This window comes from Seriola dumerili, unplaced genomic scaffold (genome assembly GCF_002260705.1).
Source record: "Seriola dumerili isolate Sdu_G_001 unplaced genomic scaffold, Sdu_1.0 BDQW01000025.1, whole genome shotgun sequence".
In the NCBI taxonomy this organism is placed as follows: Eukaryota; Metazoa; Chordata; class Actinopteri; order Carangiformes; family Carangidae; genus Seriola; species Seriola dumerili.
In genome coordinates, this window is record NW_019174280.1 from 13,378,926 (window position 1) to 13,394,740 (window position 15,815).

A 15,815-nucleotide genomic window follows, 5' to 3' on the forward strand; every position below is an offset into this window, starting at 1 on the left:
TTTTCTCTACACACAAGCACTCACATTCTGTATGAACACACACATACATGCTGCATTTATCAGCTGAGATTTCCATACCATGCTATGACAAGATGACATATGACAGCGCCAGTGCTATGAGAACGTTTACGGATCATCTGGAGATATTTAGTTTTAAAGTGAAAGACTAAAAAGCTTAACAGAGAAAGACATTGAGGAGGCGAGCCCAGCAGAGTAGATGATTTAATGGGCAGGTGTAGTGCGATGAAAATGACATGTTCTTGATGTGTCAGGGATTTTCTCAGACTGCAGAAATGTTAGCGTTGCAGAGGAATTAATTACTCAAAGGTAACCAGGCGGACAGCCAATTACATATAAGAGCAGCCCACTAATGCAATGACTGAGATGTTGATACGGGTAACACATAGCAGACAACTCAGACATAATAAAAGCAGCCATCAGGCAAGCTTTAAGTCCAGCTATGTGAATCATCTTTTCTGTATCTGTGAAACCAGAGGCCTTTCACATCATCCTGAATTAACAGCATTGCAGACAGACTTTGCATATAAAATGATCGATCTGGAAACCTTTTGAACACAATAAATGACACCGCACAACCTGAATCTGAGAATGAATGTCCAGACTGAATGACAAGCCTAAATCAAGCACATCAAGTCAAAAGATACATTTTTAATGTTGAGCAGCTGAGGTAATCACTCACTCTTTCCTGAACAGCAAATCTGGGGTTTAAAAACTCTGGTCACACGTCACTTCCATGGACAACTCTCCACTGTCCACTGTGCTCTCTGTAAAGCCCATATTCGAGTTAAACATACAGATGGGTAAGTAGGAATCTTTTCAGCTTGGCTATTTAACAATTATTGTCACTACACCAACAAACAGACCATTCTCACTTTTAGCTAATGGTCAATCACGTCTATGGTCCCCAGCTGAGATTCCACAGTGTTTTATGGGGCTGAAAGCGTACGAGGCATTTATGACTGCCTAGTGATTAGTATGAGACAAATTCCTGACTATTCAGCACAATAGCTGCTCCATGAGAGAAAAGATGTAGATGACAGAACAGACAGAGCTAACACTGAAAAGATTACACTTTTTCATTTTCAGTTTGATCCTGATTCAATCGAGTGAGAACTGTGGTTTCCTCTTTTGTTTGCCTTGTCAGTAAAATAGAGAATGGCCGTCACTGCAGCCCATACAAGTATCAAATGATCAGGGGTGTTCTCTGCTTAAAGAAATATGTCACATACCTGCTATTTCCCTTCCTTTTCCGTCTTTTATTTTGCCACCCAGGCCTGCCAGCCTCTTCCCTGTCCGCACACCCCTTTACCACTGTCCTCCTACTTTTACCGTCCATTCATCTTGGGTGGTGCTTCCCGCTGCCACCTATCACCATGGCAACGGCTGCAGTGGGATGTCATTGGTCACTTTATAATATCTCAAGAGAGGCAAAGGAGGTGGGGGGATGAAGGGGTGGAAGGGGGGACTGAATGAGCTAAGATTGAGGTGATGTGTCAAAACAGTGATGGCAAATGATAAATTAATGCAATATGAGACGGAGAAGAAGAGGGAGATCAGGGACTTCTCATCCATTGTGTTTGAACACAAAGCAGGGTGAGGGACGGCACGTGCCGACAGAGAGCAGGGGGCCTCCAGTAGTGCGGCTCATTGCACTTGGGACAATATGTCCAACTAGAGGCTCCAATGAATCCTAATGGAGCATTTATTCACTCATACTGCCACACAATATGGCTGCAGACCCCTCAATACAAAGGAGGTCAAGGGCCTTTTATTTGGAGGGCCTGGAAGAGACACCAGACCCTTGATACTCCATTAGCTAGGATTAGACGCGCGCGCACGCACACACACACACACACACATACACACACACACACATATATAAGTAACCAGAGTTTCCTGTGGTTTTACTTTGTATATTCCAGAAGGAACTATTTCTACTCAGAAAGCAAGAAAAAAAAGAAATAGCAAACTTGATATGAACAGGCGCTGCATGTTCAGAAAGCACAACTAACATTCAGCAGTGTTGTAATTCTTTTAGTCCCAGTTTGCCCTCACAGTCGCTGGTTCAGTGAAACTGGAAAAATCACATGAAGAGAGGGGCAATAGAGAAAGCAACTAGCTGGAAACCAGCAAGCGAGTTGGCTGGAATTGAAATGAAATGGCCTCTGCCTTCTCAAACAAGAGAGATGTCATCATTCAGTGATGTAAAATCCATGGTCTGATTTTCTCACTGGATCGCCATGAAACAGAATCCAACACAAGGCACAGATTAAGACTTGGGTCCTATAGGACTCACATACTGAGTGCACAGTTTCTGCAGGGTTCACCAAGTCAAATTTATGACTTTTAATCAAAGTATACTTTTATTAAACACTTTCATAAATAAAAGTATGATTGAAAACCAGTAGGTATAATACAGCCTAGAATTATTTAATATTGTATCACATATGTCCAGTATTTCCAAGCACTATATCAATAATTCTCAATGATATAATCAAACAATAGTAACTAATTTATAATATTTTTAATTAAATTGGATCTGTGAGATGTGGATAATGGATGAATAGACAGATTAACAACATAAAAGCAACGGCAAGGGCTGGAGGTTTGTCCTTTACTTATTTACATCCTGCAACCTGTAAGGGTCAGTAATTCAATTTCTTGGAAAAGACTCACGTATCAATCAAGAACCAGGAGTTATTTAGTGCCACTCTAACTCAATGAAAGCCTAAAAACTAAATAAATTTACAATACTGTGCTGCTCCCTCTCTCCCTCTCTCTCTAAAACACTTTTTCAGAGCCAACTCACAGCTTGAAGATGGTTTCATTCTCTCTATCAAATTAGCCTGAACGTTTTGTCCTTTGTCCAGTGCTTCGGGGGAACTTGTTTCTTTCTACACTATGAACAGCTGCAAACACAAAAACACAGACGCCTAATCAAGGACGTTGGCAGAGCCGCAGCAGCCAATGGCAGAGCGAGCAGAGATCAAACTGGCAGAGTTCACCAGCAGCCGGTTTACATCAGTGATGTAGATATGTGGAGCAGGACAACCACCACAGCCCATTTTCCAAAGAAAACAAAGATGGAGGGGGAAGAAAATGTACATTGTCAAACTCAAAAATGATCAAGCGGAGTGCTGTTTCTTTTAGCTGGTTAAAATATTTTCTTGTGACTGCAGAGGCTCAGAGAAAAAATAATATGTCTAGCTCATCTTTTTTGTTATTCTAATGAGGCAGTTATAAATTTTTAACTGCTATTTGTTATTTCATTTTCTCTCTCATTAGCACATATGGCTGGAATTAAATCTGTATTCCCTTTAAAGCAGCTCTAATGCCCAGACACTTTTTATCACAAGATAATAAAACCCTTTATTTGCTGTCTCCCTGTGGCTGTAACTGAATCAGATGTCCTGGGGAAGTAAAAAATTTTTGAACTGATAAAAAAAGTGAAACAAAGAAGACCTGATGCTGAACTCATGATCACTGTAGAGACTCAGATCAGATGCCCCACCTTTCTCCAGCACCTCCACTACACCACAAAGCATCTCCCACGATACCTTTCTGATGTAGGCTGGTTGCTGCGTCTGACAACTTTTGTAATTTTCTGAAACACAGCTACTTCACGTAAGAATTGGAGAGGTGTGCAAAAGTAAGAAAGTGGGCATTGTAGGATTCTCTCCCCGAACCTTCTTCACAGACCTGCTTCACTCACTCTTTTGTACGTGGAAAACAGTGCAACACCATGGATTCCTTTCAGGATGTCTAAAGTGTCTGTCTAAAAGTGTGTACTGTTTGATTTGATCACCTCACCTCTTTTCCCCTACCTTTGGGAGTGACAACTCAGAACAGCTATCAACTCTTTTGCTTTCAGACTTTGTCATACAACCTAGTTAATTTTGAGCATACCCTAGTCTTAATGCTTTGCTGCTGCTGGTGGGAGCAAACTGTCAAATTTGACAGGAGCACTGGCCCATCTGCACAGTGAGAGGTCCCTGCGCACATGTGCAGAGCAAAATAACATGCACAAATACACTGATCATGTTGCCTTTCTCAAGCAGCAGCCATCAAAGCTCTATGCAAATAGTAGGCCAATATCGCTAAAATAACCTGATGCACACATCAACCCCCAACATCTGAGACTACACCCCCACCCCACCCCCCCGTAACCCTACTCCTCACCCATCACAGCATCACATTGGCAGAACATATCATGGTATGTGCCAGTGCATCTTCCTGCCAATTAAAATTCTGTATCAGCCAGTACCCCTTCAGCGGTGAGATGACACCTTGCAGGCCCGCACCAGTGAGGTGCTACAACATAAACACTCACACACACAGACACACACACACCTCTTCCTGGGCTAAAAATACACCTGCAGCACCGGTGCTGTCAGGTCGGGCTCAAACAGCTATGCTAACTAGGTTTGCCGGTAGAAACTTTGCAGAGTGCTTGTGGTAAGGGATACCAGTACATAATAAACTTATTTCCTTGCCTCAATAACTTTTTTGACTGCACTGTATTTCTCATGATACTCTTCTTGGCACACTGTCCAACCTGTGCATAAACAAAGGCTGTATAGTGTTGTGAGCTTTTTTTTCCCCTAAGTTGCAGACTTGCTTTTTTTTTTTTTCTTTTTTTCCCCCCACCTGAGCTCGGTAGTTTGAGCCCTTGAGTCAGTCCACAGTTATTTTTCATGCACATGTAGCGGTCCTAATCCGGCAGGGGTGTGAAGCAAGGCAGTCATTTAGCACAGCGTCCTGCCTCCCCTCTTGACACAGCCAGCACTGGTAAAAGCGAGCATCCTGGAAGGCTGGCACAGAGATGGTACACTCAGGTACTCAGGTGGCACAGATCCACTGGCTGGCTTGCTTTCTGGGCCGTTATAATGTTGCCTGGCAGTTGTAAACAACTTTCAGGAGCTGTTTCAGACAACAAGAATGAACACCAACTACAATGCTGACTGCTGAAAATGCATAATCACAATAACTGGGTTTTACTGGTTGGATATTTTCTTTATTTTATTCAAATTAACAATTTAGCAAAAACTGTTACCGTGTGCATCATATTTGATATTGCCATTGCAATAATCTATAGAAATACTATTTTCCTTCCTACACACTCATCAAAGAACCAAAACGTCCTCAAACCATTCATCAAGTATTTTCTATGTGTATGAATAGAAAACAGTACATTTCTGTTCACCACACTTCACATTCAGAGCATGATCAATGATGAACCTTACACTGAATGAGTAGCTGGACACAGCCCACTTTGAATTTCTTACAAAGAGATGAACTTGCTTTTGACATTCATTTAGCAAACATGCTTAATTCCACTGTAGACGTGCACAACTACATATTCATGGAGGTCTGTGTGCCAACATCAATGAGTAGAGTGTCTGATGAACAAACAGACTCAAAGAAGTTTATCTGCTGAGTGCACAGAAACCCACTGGTATGAATAATGAAAGCCTGCTGCTCAATAATAAATGTCTGCATGCTCGCACTGTGCAGCTGTGCTTGTTTGGCCTGTGAGGGAAATTTCATTATACCAACTCCCTTGCTGTTCATACAGACGTGAAGGACATGCACACAAACTAACCACTGCAGCAACCCCTGTCTGCTGAAACAGAAAAAAAAGAGTGAAAAAGATCACCAAAATGCAGGCACACATCACAAACCTAAGGCACCGGAGCGCTATTCAAGCCAGCCAAGAAGCTTGTTAGGAGAGCAAAACACACTTAAATAAAGTGGACATGACTGCCAAGTGAAACTCGAGCCGTTCCATTCATGCGTCCCCTCATTTGGTAGTCAATAGATAACGTAAGGGTGTTGTCCCTCATGAACACACAACTGCTTTGTCACAGAAGATGGACCCAGTCTTCTCAGCTACAGAGTACACCATTTAATCCATGTTCTATCTGCATTAAAATGAAGAGTTATAAGTCCCAAGAAGACCTCCACCTTCTGTTGCAAGTGAAGAAAAGTTTCCAAGCTCCAAGATGGAGGTTGTCCGGAGCTGTGGAGGGGAAAGTACAGAAAAGAAAGTGAGCAAAGAGAGAGAGAGAGAGAGAGAAAGCTTGAGGCACAGTTAAAGAAAAAATACAAAAAAGCGTGGGTGGTATCGGGGGAAAGCGAGAGAGAGAGATCATCTTCTCTCATTGAGATCAATGCCCACACCAGGGGCTCTGTGTTTCAGGGCAGTGAGGCAGGGTAACATATGAGAGGGGCTCTCTGTTTTGGACTAGCAGCTTATACCTCAAATATATACCTCAATTTCTTTTTTCACTGTATTGCAGTATAGTAGGTATTGTGATTCAGTACTTTACAGTGTACTGTGATATACTGTTTCACATTCATTTGACTGCAGTAAATATCCCTGAGGGGAGCAAGTCAAAAGAAATTACACTTTTGAGTGTAAAGACACATGAATTACATGAACCTGAAGTACCCTTTAAGTGCTCACCTTTTCATTTCCATCACTTTATCACACCTCTCTCTATCTACCTATTGTTCTTCTCTCAATTTCCTTAGATCTACATCTCAGAATGTGTCATGGTCAGAGAATGAAAAGAAGGGTGGTTTTAAAGTCTGGTGATATAGCTTGGAGGCAAAGTGTATTTCAGTCTCTCATGCACCACTGCCTCTTGCACAGAGGGAAATGTGTAAACACAGGCAAAAAGGAACTGTTAAAATCTTTCACTTCAAAAAAGGTGCTGACGATGGCCTGGCCACTTCTAATACTAACTAATCAATTTTTCTTTTATATGTACATCATCACATGTAATTGAATCCAAACTTAATAAATTAGGTTTTCTGTTTTTTAAAGATTAGAAATGGGTCTAAAGAGAAAGAAAATGTCAGTTCAATGGATCCAGTCTGTAAAAATGTTAAAAAAATTTTTCAGTTTGTCAACCAAGGATGAAACTTACCAACACAATGCTTTAAAACAGCAGCACCATGTCACTTTTTTTGATACAACACAAGAGTAGGGATTTTTGACTACCGCTGAAATCTTATTTTGAAATCAAACTTTCCATATTTAGACATGCTGAAACTATCTAAAATCTAGGATGATAGGCATTGTATTCATAAAAACAATGCTGATTGAGCAGGATTAATTACATCCCAACAACAGATTCAACAACCTATTCACAACCATTCAGTGGGACTTGGCAGCAGCTCTGGAGTGGACCGATCAGACAGTGCCCAGGGCAGCTGTGCAAATCTCTTGAGTTTGTGAGCTATGTTGCAGTCCGTGCATGAGAGACGAATCTGGGAACAAAGTGCTGGCAGAGCAGGGTGGTGATGGTTATTGAAGGTGCCCTTGCTGTGAGGAGGCCTGAGGTGGTGCCAGTGGGTACAGAACAGCAGGAATGGTCACTACACCAAGTTCTGGTTTGATCAAGTCTTTATTGATCTGAACATTTTCTAATGAGGAAAAAAGGAAGATTTAATTGTTATAACATATCATTACTCTCTGATGGACAAACTGTATGAAGGAAAAACAGTCTCTAAATTACCTCAGAAATATATTTGGCATTTTTGCACTGCAACTCCTTATTGCCCGCCAACTATGCAAATATCAGCCCGCCAAGTAGAAGATTAAAAAAAAAACTAAAACATCATGTAGTTATTCATTAAATATCTGAAAAATATCTGGTTTGGAAATTATTCAAGCTACATATATTACTGAATCATTGACAAATACTCAATATCACATTTGGAACAAACTCTCTCTCTCTCTCTATCTCTCTCTCACACACACACACGGAAGCCAAACAGGCAGCGGTTGGTCACTATCCTCGGGACCTTATTCTATCTATAGAAACGGCATTCTCATTAGGGTTCAAAAGGTCAGCTGCAGGCATCATGTGACCTATGTCCTCATGACATCTCAACACCCTCATGCCATCCCTCCACCCCATGCACCCACACATAGTCCTGACAGCTATGCTTTAAAAATGCACCTGCAAGGCAAAATGGTGGGTGAATATTCTGTGCATACAAATGGACAGGGAAATATGGTGGGAGGAAAGGATGAATCTCTACAGAGCAAAGGGGGCTAAAGAGGACAAAATGCAGTCTAACAGGCTTGTATTAACAGCACTATAGAGGACTGACTCAATTAAGTCCTCGGCCATCCACTTACTCTGCCATTATATTGAACAATGATAAAGACACTGATCCGCAGTGCCTGCCAGGCAGTTTTTACGAGGAGCAAGATGAGATTTTCAGATTGTGGCAGACTCTTACTTAAGGTGTCTGTATGATTCAGTTCGCTATATTTAGATGGAGACTGAGTACTGTGCATGAAGGTACAGAGGATCACGACCCAGACAATACGGTCTTCAATCCACACGGCTGACACACACACCGACATATTGTGCTCGTCCATATAGATTTGATCGTTAGATCAAGCCCGATGCTGTGTCTTGTCTCTGGTGAAGGTGATATGGGTGACAATGGGACAGAGAGGATGGAGACAAAAGCACCTCTCAGTCCCTTTTCTCCCTCTTGCTTTTGGCCGCCACAAGGCATTGTGAGGCTCTCTGCTCGTCTCCAATCGACACATCTTGAAAGGGAAGCAAATCAAATTCTTCCTGCAGGTACAAAGCCCCTCGCTCCCCTATTCTCTCCCCTTGGTTGCCTTTATTTTTTTCCCTCTTATCAGTGGGCATATTTCAAGCCCCCAGTATTCTCTTCAGTATTTTGTGAGGCTGGTGTGTGTGTGTGGGTATGTTTGTGTACAAGTGCAGAAGTAACAGCATAAGAGAGAGACAGAATCCATAGCAGCTGTTATCACTGCTCCCACATGATTCCTTGTTATCTATCCTGGTCATTCAGACTTTGGTTTGTCTGTCCTCCCCCTCATCACTCCACCCCTGTGTGTGTGTGTGTGTGTGTGTGTGTGTGTGTGTGTGTGTGTGTGTGTGTGTGTGTGTGTGTGAGTGTGGTGCGCGCGTATCCGAGTCATCATGCCTTTGTCAGTCAGTCACAGTAGCATCGCTCAAAAACCAAGAGCTCTCTCAGTCCTGTTATAATTAAATAAACACCTACTCAGCCTGCTCATGGTCCACCTCTTGTTACCCACACAGGAGAGCCCTTCACCTCACAACCACTGAAGTTGCTCCAGATCCTGATCACATATAGATACTAAACAGCTAAACTCTTAACCTGAGTTGTTACACTAGTTTTGCAAACTCCAGGAGGCTTTTAAATAATTTTTTGACTCAATCAAGTGTTGGAAAACATGTTCTACCCTGTTTTCTACTCCTCAGTGAGCCCAGTTTGGGGGTTTATATGCAATAAGATGTTGTGAAGACAACACAAGGAACAACCGATTGAAAAGTTAAAATCATTTTTGGCTATATTGCAACAGTGGGGCCAGGCCTTTCTTTAAACCAGCCACAGGTTTAATAAATGTTGCATTCCTGTTCTCTAGTATGGATAAAGAGCCTCAATTTCAACTTTCTTTGATTGGTTACGACAGTTTACAGGGGGATAGCAAACAGGGGAGAGAAAGGGGGTATGGCATGCAAGACAGTTCCCTAGCTGGAATCAAAGCAGGGATGTTGCAGTTATGTGGCATACAACTTAAGCATTTGGCTATCAGGACCTCAATTTCACTTGGACGTCCAGTTACTTTTCCAGAATGAGAACACTGATGGTAATTCAATGGCAATGCGTAAACAAATCCTTAATGTGTCCTATAGTGTGGCTATTAGGCACCCCAGATGAAATGAAAAGGGATGATTTACTGAAATGAACCTCAAACATTTTCTCTATTCTTATGCTTGATCCATGTTGCATTAGGGAATCTTAATATGAAGCTCTAGGCAACATCTGGCCTGGTGAATAATGCCCCACTCCTTCTGTTTCCTCTCTTCCACAGTAATGTTACCTTTCTTTGAACTCACTGTAGATCAGGTCAAGCCCCAGACACTGCTGAGGCCCAACTAAGACATAATGTTCACTGCAAAACTGGCAGTCATCATTAGCCTCATTGGAATCCTGCTTATGTAAAGTAGGACATAGGAAGGAGAGAAATATGGCATATAGACACGTAGGAAACAGATAGAGGGAGGGGGGAGGGGAGGGAGTGACACAGAAGCGATGCAGAGACAGAGAGAATAAACACACAGGAAGCTAGAAAAGAATAATGGAGAGTGAGACAGATGGAAGAAGAGTCTCTGCAGCCACAGAAGCAATAGTCCCAGCGGTGAGGCCAGGCCTGTCTGTCAGCACCTATCTGTCCTCCTGAGGCTTAGAAACACAAACCAGGCGCTTGCCTCAAGTCGCCACCAACATTTATATAACCACACATACAATAGTGAAATGACCTCCGACCTTCTCCTACACTGCAGGATGGACCCATGTGGGCTGCTGCTTTACTGTTTAGCTGGAGGAGCATGGTTTTCCTCCAGGCAGCTCACGCCAAGCTTGTTTAACTCCAAACACTGGTCTGGCATTTAACCAACACACACACACACGTACACACACACACAAAGACACACATATATACATTTTTCTTTATATATCTGAAGCCATAGTCTGACGCTCACAAACAAACAGTATTAGGATGAAATCGAAAATGTTCACCTAATTTAAAGATCAGAGACAGTCCTGCACCATCATCCAGCCCTTTCTTCATCTTGGCATCTTGGTTTAATGTAGGCCCCTAAACAAACCCCGAATAACATCACCTGCCAAACTACAGCCTTGTTATTACTGCAGTCCATCTGCTGCTGTTTACAGGATTCATGCAGTGCTACTTTCACAGCTCACCATGGTGTGTGTGTGTGTGTGTGTGTGTGTGTGTGTGTGTGTATGAATGCTTGTGTGGTTTGTAAACACACTTCCATTGTTGCTTCTAAATAACCAATCACTGTGTTTCTATTGAATTTATGTCATATTAACAGGTCAGTAAGGAAGGGGTACAGCTCAACAAAAACAATATCATACACGTAAAGTGTCTTTTACCAAGCTTTGGGGTGGACAAAGCACATCTGTAGGACATAGGCATGGCCAGATTTACTGAGCCTTTTTCTCCTCATTTCAGATTCAGTTTCAGATTCTGATTCTGAAAATGTCTGTGTTACTTATCAAACAGGTGCACCAGCCTGAACACCTGTCACCCTGCATGTTAGCCAGTGAAGTGCACCTCTCTCCTTATGCAGTGATGGAGGGATTGTGCAACTAACAGGTGAAAGTAAGTGTGGTTGACTGTGAATTCTGTAGGATTTACTAAGGATAAAGAACTGGAACTATGGAGAAAAAACATAAAGAGCCATTGCATGTAGGTGTAGCAACACCTAGATTCAGAACTCAGTCCTAAATGGTAAATATTACACAAGTTCAAACTACAGAAAAGATGACACATCTTCTAGTGCTACATTTGCTTCTCATTTCATTGTATGTTATAGAAATGCCATTGACAGATCAAGCAAATCTGAACGTAAACACATAATGTATTGAAGATCAAGTTAGACAACAATGCAACTATCAACACGCCATGTGCAACCAGATAAAACCAACTAACATTTCTCAGTAGCAGAGGACGGAAAGCATCTCCAATCATAGTGAATGGTCAGTTCTTACCACTAAAAAACAGATAATAAAGACATACAGTAGTGACTAGAAAAACATGACAGATTTCACCTACAAGTGCCTACTCAATTAATTGTTAACACTATATGCTCTCTGCCACACCACTGATCCCTGCCTCAGTCCCCCTGAGATCTGATTTTGTTCTTTTATTTCAGCCTAAGCAGCCAGCAGTGTCGTGGTTCATACAAACAGTGCATTGGTGAGAGACTATGTCAAGAGGATGATGGTTCACAGTTACAGCTCACTGGCTGGCCGGCTGAATGGCTACACTCGGACCTCCGAGGCAATGAATCACATTCACACATCCGCCATCTTGTGGTCCAGTCAACAGCACTAGCACAAATAAAAAAATGCAGAGGCATACACATCTGATCTCATGCATAGACACATGAGTACACCCTGGTACACCATTGCTCCAGACCAAGGACGAAGACAACGCCTATGGACACTGTCAAAGTCAAGATAGATGATTGTTATCTATAGATTGTTATCATCCCCTAATGTATATGAGTGCAAAACCACAAAGTGTTTGAACTCTCTTATATAATAGTAGTCTTGACACATGCCAAGTTGTGGGCATGTGTCTATAAATGAAAGAGTGTTATGTAAGCGACTGCTGTTGTCTCAGACCATTTCCCATAGCTTGACGTGATAGCTCTGATTTCAATATCATACAGCTGAAATTTTAATATAGTGTGGTTTAGATAGGCCTGGCAGCAGATAAGCACAAACAACTACCACCCCCATGTCTTTACATTTCCTCTGGCACAGCACTGAATGGAGGAGGAAGTCTGTAATATGTAGTCATTCACTGAACCAGAACCTCCGTTTGCTGACTGTCTATCTTTAGCAAATGTGTCTTTCATCAGTAAGAGTTTCCTAACCTCTATTTGACCTCTGCTCCACAGCAATGATTTGACCTGGTGAACTGACAGCATTGTTGGAAGATACGCATTGATAACACAGATGAAATGATTGCTGAGTAAGACTGTTCAGTGTAGGTTCTCTTTCTGAGGATTTAAGTGAATTTGGCATTTCCTGCTAACCATCAAAGACAAAAGGAAGGCCAGCTTGCCTCCACTTCCGATCTTCCCATCTGAGATGGAGGAGAAGTGTACCCTTGCAGTCCCTGCTGGGCTTCTATCCAGCACAAATCAGATGAGCCTTGTGCTCGGGCCTCATGAAAATACAAAGAGGAGCTGGATCCTTGCTGTGAGCAGTAAGTGAACAGCCAAATATTGGCTCTTAATTGAAGGCAGCAGTTGTCTGTGTGCACAGGCACCCCTGCTGTGAAATTGTGGACAAACACACTAGGACACTAAGAGGCTACTTCCCCTTTTGCTCCGATTCTCTTTTCTCAGCACTCTCTACTGTTCCCTTCAACATCCCTTTATAAGCTGTGGCCTTGCGCTTTTCCTCTTTTAAAATTTTTTTAAAAAAAAACATTTCTAGTTACCTAGACAGTTTATGGTAGACAAACATGACAAAAAAGATAGGGCTGAAGTTGTTAACTGCAACAAATCAAGATATAAATTTAAAAAAATTTAAGTGTGTGGTACATCATGTGCTTGAAACAAAAGCCTACTGCATCTTTTATTTTCTGTTTCATCCTCATCTCTAATCCCTCACTGTCTTTCTCTCATTACCTCTCCCTTGCTATTCCTTGTACTCCTGCCTAGCACAAGAAGAAGAACTGAGAAGAAAAATGGGTGCTTATGAAAATCCTAATGAAAATTCAGTGTGTCTGTAATTGAATCCTGACGTCTGAGTCCTGACAAGAGGGATTCGAGCTGCGGACGGGATAAACGTGCCTCGCCTCCCATTTCTCCAGCCTCCATCAATCATCACACATCACCACCATGACCAGGGCATCGGCCGTTCCAGCTCAATAAGAACCCATCAGTGAAAGAGAGGAAAGACGGGACTGAACAGTGCAAGGCAGAAAGCAAGGGAGAGGAAAAGAGCACTCAGATATTCACAGGGAGAGACAGGATAAAAGAACATGTTGTGTTACCCATCATGGTGGAGTTTTGCGTAACTTTGCATATTCAAATGTATTCAAATAAACAAATGCTCTGAGTGCAGCTGCAGAGACCATTTTAAAGTCTGCTGGCAGATTTTATAGCTACATTATGCACAGAACAGAAATATGTGACTGTAACCTAAAAGGGCAGCTACATTACACTGTAATTGCTTTGCTAAAATAAACACTAAGAATACCCAAACCATGGACACTATACACACACAAATACACAGTGGGACACACATCCACTGTCAGTGCTTGGGCTAACAGTTACTGAGGAGAACCCTGTATCCAATTCACTCCTGAAACAGACCAAAGATACATTGTGCTTACGAAGATATCAGACTACGTTTACAATTCAAACGTACACATGACACCAGGTGAATGGCCTCAGCAGTCCATAGTTTAATCCATTGTGTAGCTCATTTTGGCTTTCAGCTGAGAACATAAGCCAGGTCAGTCATAAGACACCATGGTGCTCCATTTACCAAATACCTGGATTTAACTGACTGATGAGTCATGAGGGCTTCTTTATTCAGTTTGCAGCAAACAGTCGTGAACCCATGAAAGGAGGGTATGCTGTTAACAATATAATATTTGCCAATATCGCAGGGTTTGTTTTGGCCGTGCTATGAGCTCTGTACCCCATTTTTAGTCTGTAATGACACTAAAGTTCTCAGTCTAAACAAATAAAATTATTCTTAAACCTCGAAAGCATGCACATAACCTTTGTATTCCCGAAGCTCCAACTGGCACATATGAAAAACAGCTACCAAGACAAATCTTTCCTAAAGCTCATTAGAGCCTAAAGTGACAGAACACAGCAGCTGTGGTCTAAAACGCTGGCAGCAAAGGGGCTGTAAGGACATGCTGTATAGATATAAGGAGGCATACAGACTGAAAAAAACAAAACAAAGTAAGTGTCAGAGAAGAAGAAGAAGACAGAAAATAACTGCTGGTGGTACTTTCAACTTGAGACAGAGACAAAACTGAAAGCGGAGGGCAGAGACATAGAGATGAGGCTCAGTTCCTCCAGTGGAGAAGGGGCAGCTCTAAACTCAGATGGGACTTTTTTGCCCTGCTTGCAGTGTCAGAGACATCATCAGACAAGTCTATTTCAGATATATCCTGTCAACTCACTGAGAGACCCTGTCACGGCCTCTCCTCCCCTGGGTGACAGTGAGAAAATAAAAAGGGGGAGGCCAAAGGAATCAGAATAGCAACTAAAAGATGAGGTAAGTAAAAGGTGACATGAGAAAGCTCAAATTATTTTGAGTTGTTTTTCTGTTTATCACAGAAAAATAAAATAGTACTTAAAACTGTGTTTGAGGCTCTAAAAAAAGTCCTTAAAAAAGTATTTTCCCCACTATAACAACTCCTATCTCTGGGGTTGTAGAGGGGAGTACTGAAACATTAACAAAGAGAATGAAGACAGTATCCCATTTGAAAAAGTGACTGAAAAAAGAAAAGCAGAAAGAAATGCTGCTAGACAGTCACTGTAAACTCTGTCAAAGACAGCAAAAAGTCACAACCAAGGATGGACAGATATATGGACAAAGAGGGGAAGGAGATGGTGGAGGCAGTGGCAGTAAGACACAAGGAGCACTAGTCAAACGGGCTAACTGAGCCCTGGTGTCCCTCTGTCAGGGCAGTTCAGACCACGCACAGAAGCAGTATTATAGGGCGGTGGGTCTGGCCAAGAGAGAGAACAATAGCTCCTGTGTGCCGGAGCCTCTGGAGCATCCTAACAGCTGGGAGATAGGAGGTCTGTCTGTGGCTCCACTAAATGGCACGTAAAGGGGCGTTGCACATCGTGCACACATAGATTTTCTCTCTCTGCCTTTCCCAGAATCCCTGGCCCACCTTCTTCCCACCTCCTCCTCCTCATGCCAGACAGCCATCACTCATTTTACTCTCATTTTTTTTCTTTCTTTTGCTACAAGCTCTTTCATTATGGCCTCTGTTATTCTGCATGTCCTCCTATCACCCCTCTCCACCTCTGTGGAAAAAGACAAAGGGGAGATACAGAAAGAGAGATATTCTTCTTGCTAGCATGAGAAAGCCAGAGACTGGCAGAGGATCAGAGCAATGTCAACAAATAAGAGAGGTCCAAAAGCCTCCACAGGAGGCATGCCAAAGCCCTTCTATCACGGGGGCCTCT

The 15,815-nt window shown here is 42.3% G+C and overlaps 1 protein-coding gene across 3 annotated transcripts in view; it reads right to left on the reverse strand.

Annotated features, from left to right (window-relative positions):
- The window catches only part of wasf1 (WAS protein family member 1), a 56,516-nt gene that overhangs the window by 38,285 nt on the left and 2,416 nt on the right, over nucleotides 1-15,815 (reverse strand). For 2 of the 3 annotated variants that reach the window (XM_022768953.1, XM_022768936.1), the window contains exon 2: nucleotides 5,986-6,040. The exons of the other annotated variant lie outside the window; for it this stretch is intronic. The gene's annotated coding sequence lies outside the window, so the exon portion shown is untranslated. The remainder of the gene's footprint in view (nucleotides 1-5,985; nucleotides 6,041-15,815) is intronic. 3 annotated transcript variants of the gene reach the window in all.